Below are 3,958 nucleotides of genomic sequence, written 5' to 3'. Positions count from 1 at the left end.
CCAGCAATGCAATCTTCCCTTTGCAACAGTAGAGCTGCTGGGGACCCTTCCAGAAACTGTATGGTGGGCACCTGAAGTTCTCCCTGGTTCGAGTCAGGGCGGGAGGCTGCATGTGATCATGGTGACGATGACATCAGTTTCTTGCACAGCAAAGAACCAGAAGGCTTTGTCACTGTCAATGGGCTGGTCCAGAGTAGCTCCAGCCACCTCTGCACCTCGCCCTGAATCAGGTCCTCCCTCCAGATACAGGTAAGACCCTGCACATTCCCGCCTATCTATACCCTAACTCCCTCACTCCCTTCTCTTATAGCTCAGCCTTCCCTAACTGCCTTTTTAACGTTGCAACTTACCCCACCACGCCCTTTCCTGAAATGTTTTTCTCCAATGCCTATCACCTGTTATCACAGGTGTTAGTTCCTTATCGTCTCTGCCCACTTAAGACAGCAAGTTTTTCTTTGAAAGGGTGTCTGCTGCCTGTTGAAAGGAAAGCACCCAGACAGTAAACAATTGGGCGTTGCTCTGTACCAATAAAACTTTCTTTATAAAAACAGGACGTGGGCCACATTTGGCCAGATTGCTCACCCCGGCATTACTAGGAGTGCTACAAGTTATTTTCTATTCCCAGTCCTATGCTGCACATAGGAGGTACTCAAGTCGTATTTATGGTAGGAGCTGGGCACTGTGGCTCATGTCTATAATCTCAACACTTTGGAAGGCCAAAGTGGGAGGATAACCAGGAGTTTAAGAGCAGCCTGGGCAACAGAGCAAGACCCCATCCCAAAAAAACTTATTTTAGGACGGGTGTAGTGGCTCATGCCTGTAATTCCAGCACTTTGGGAGGCCAAGGCAGACAGATCACTTGAGGTCAGGATTTGAGACCAGCCTGGGCAACACAGTGAGACTCCATCTCTACAAAAATTAAAAACAATTAGCCATGCATGGCAGTGTGGGCCTGTAATCCCAGCTACTTAGGAGGCTGAGGTGGCAGGATGGCTTGAGCCCGGGAGGCGGAGGACGCAGTAAGCCGAGATCGCGCCAACACACTCCAGCCTGTGACAGAGCAAGACCCCGTCTCAAAAGGACAAACAACAAAAAAAAAATCAGAAAATAATATTTATGCCGCCAGGCGTGGTGGCTCACGCCTGTAATCCCAGCCCTTTGGGAGGCCGAGGCAGACCGATCACCTGGCAGTCGGGAGTTTCAGACCAGTATGGCCAAAATGGTGAAACCCCGTCTCTACTAAAAATATAAAAACTAACCAGGCGTGGTGGTAGACGCCTGTAATCCCAGCTACTTGGGAGGCTAAGGCAGGAGAATTGCCTGAACCCAGGAGACGAAGTTGCAGTAAGCCAACACAGTGCAACTGCACTCCAGCCCTGGCAACAGACTGAGACTCTGTCTCAAAAAAAACAAAAAAAACAAAAAAAAACACACACACACACAAAAAGAGAAAAGAAAATAGTATTTATGGTGTGGAATGGGGCAAGGTCCTGATTAGCTAGAGGAAGGGAGCCCAGGCCTTCCCTGCAGGCTTCTCTGGGACCTCCTTCTCTACCCTGTGCTCCCCACTCCTGTCAACTGGGAGAGGGACTGGTGTCCCTTCTACAGATGAGACTGAGGCTCTGACTCCCAAACCTACACTTCTCCACTCAGCCGCACCCAGACAGAGCAGCAGCATTCATCAGGCATAGGCTGCACATTTTCAATCCCAAACAGCCCTTCATAATCAAACACATAACATTTAATCTTCACTTTGTTTTTTTGAGACAGAGTTTCGCTCTTGTTGCCCAGGCTGGAGTCCAATGGTGTGATCTCGGCTCATCGCAACCTCCACCTCCTGGGTTCAAGCAATTCTCCTGCCTCAGCCTCCCGAGTAGCTGGGATTACAGGCATGTACCACCACGCCCAGCTAAATTTGTATTTTTAGTAGAGACGGCGGTTTCTCCACGTTGTCAGGCTGGTCTTGAACTCCTGACCTCAGATGATCCACCCGCCTTGGCCTCCCAAACCACCTCGCCTGCTTTATCTTCATTTTTGGAAACATCTTGACCTCTCACAACAATTGCATCCCAGACTGCGCGGTCTGGTGGCTCACACCTATAAATCCTAGGACTTTGGGAGGCCGAAGCAGGAGGATCGTTTGAGGCCAGGAGTTCAAGACCAGCCTCAGCAACCTAGCAAGACCCCCCCCCCATCTATACAAAAAAAATTTAAAAATTAGCCAGGCTTAGTGGTGCACACCTGTAGTCCCAGCTACTCGGGAGGTTGAAGGCGGGAGGATCATTTGAGCCCAGGAATTAGAAGTATTGAGCTAAGACTGTGCCACTGCACTCCAGCCTGGGCAAGAGTGAGACCCTGGCTGTTTAAAAAAAAAAGAAAAAAGCTGCATCCCTTAAGATGTCAACAGATGATGAGAGCATCTTCATAGACTTAATCAAACCAGAATTGTCACCCAGAAAGACATTATTCTGGCCCCAAGCACTGACAGGTGACGTAGGTGTTTCCAAGATAGCAGCTAAAAATCCTGCAAGGACCGTCCGGATAGAATGACCTTCAAACTGCCACGGATCCCAAGATCCAGAGAATTCTGTAATATCTAAGCCAAAGAATGGGTTATCACTCTGGCTGTATAAAGATTCTGAGAATGCTGTAAGAATCCCAGGCAGGGCCGGGTGCAGTGGCCCATGCCTATAATCCCAGCACTTTGGGAGGCCAAGGTGGTTGGATCACGAGGTCAAGAGTTCAAGGCCAGCCTAGCCAACGTGGTAAAACCCCATCTCTATTAAGAATACAAAAATTAGCTGGGTGTGGTGGCAGGCGCCTGTAATCCCAGCTACTTAGGAGGCTGAGGCAGGAGAATTGCTTGAACCTGGGAGGTGGAGGTTGCAGTGAGCTGAGGTTGTGCCACTGCACTCCAACCTGGGTGACAGAGCAAGACTCTGGCTTGAGGAAGAAAAAAAAAAAATCCCAGGCAATTTGAAAAAGAGAACCTGTAAATGGCCAAACTCCATCAAAATTTCAACGCCATTAGCATTACAAAGAAGTATTAAAACAGTGATGTCATTTCCATTCCATCAAATCAGCAAATTTTTGCTTCTAGTTGTGGAGGGCGCTGGGTGGTTATAGCTGCCCAGGAAGGATGACAACTGAGCCAATTCATCTCCAGCTTTTCGAAAACAAATCCACAAGGCTTACCGAGGACTGCAGGCGCCCAGACCCACTTCTGGGGATCCCTCCTAAGGAAACAGGCAGACCTATCTACTGGGATGCTCCTGCAACCAAAATAATCTGCAGATTCCATGTAATCCCCATCAAAACCCCAGCAGCGCATGCACACTTGTGTGTAAAATGAAAAGGTGTCTCTAAAAAGTATACAGAAACGGCAGAGCACGGCGGCTCAGGCCAGTAATCCTAGCACTTTGGGAGGCCGAGGCAGGAAGATTGAGCTCAGGAGTTCACGATCAGCCTGGCCAACACGGTGAAACTCCGTCTCTACTACAATACAAAAAAAAAAAAAAAATTAGCTAGGTGTGGCAACGTGCGCCTGTAGTCCCAGCTATTTGGGAGGCTGAGGCAGGAGAATTGCTTGAACCTGGAAGGTGGAGGTTGCACTGAGCCGGGATTGTGCCACTGCACTCCAGCCTGGGCGATAGAGTGAGACTTTGTCTCAAAAAAAAATAGTATACAGAAATTAGGCCGGGCACAGTGGCTCACACCCATAATCCCAGCACTTTGGTAAGTTGAGGCAGGAGGATCACTTGAGCTCAGGAGTTCAAGACCAGACTGGACAACATGGCAAAACCCCGTCTCTACTAAAAATACAAAAGTTAGCCAGGGCCAGGCACTGCGGCTCACATATGTAATCCCAATACTTCGGGAGGCCGAGGTGGGTGGATCACTTGAGGTTAGGAGTTTGAAACCAGCCTGGCCAACATGGTAAAACGCTGTCTCTACTAAA

General features: G+C 49.1%; 1 protein-coding gene across 1 annotated transcript in view; it reads right to left on the bottom strand.

Annotated features, from left to right (window-relative positions):
* TNRC18 (trinucleotide repeat containing 18) overlaps positions 1-3,958 on the bottom strand; it is a 174,368-nt gene that overhangs the window by 137,085 nt on the left and 33,325 nt on the right. The window lies entirely within an intron of this gene.

The sequence above is a fragment of the Mandrillus leucophaeus genome, unplaced genomic scaffold, assembly GCF_000951045.1.
Source record: "Mandrillus leucophaeus isolate KB7577 unplaced genomic scaffold, Mleu.le_1.0 Scaffold506, whole genome shotgun sequence".
Taxonomy (NCBI): Eukaryota; Metazoa; Chordata; class Mammalia; order Primates; family Cercopithecidae; genus Mandrillus; species Mandrillus leucophaeus.
This window is presented reverse-complemented; position numbering and strand designations above follow the sequence as displayed.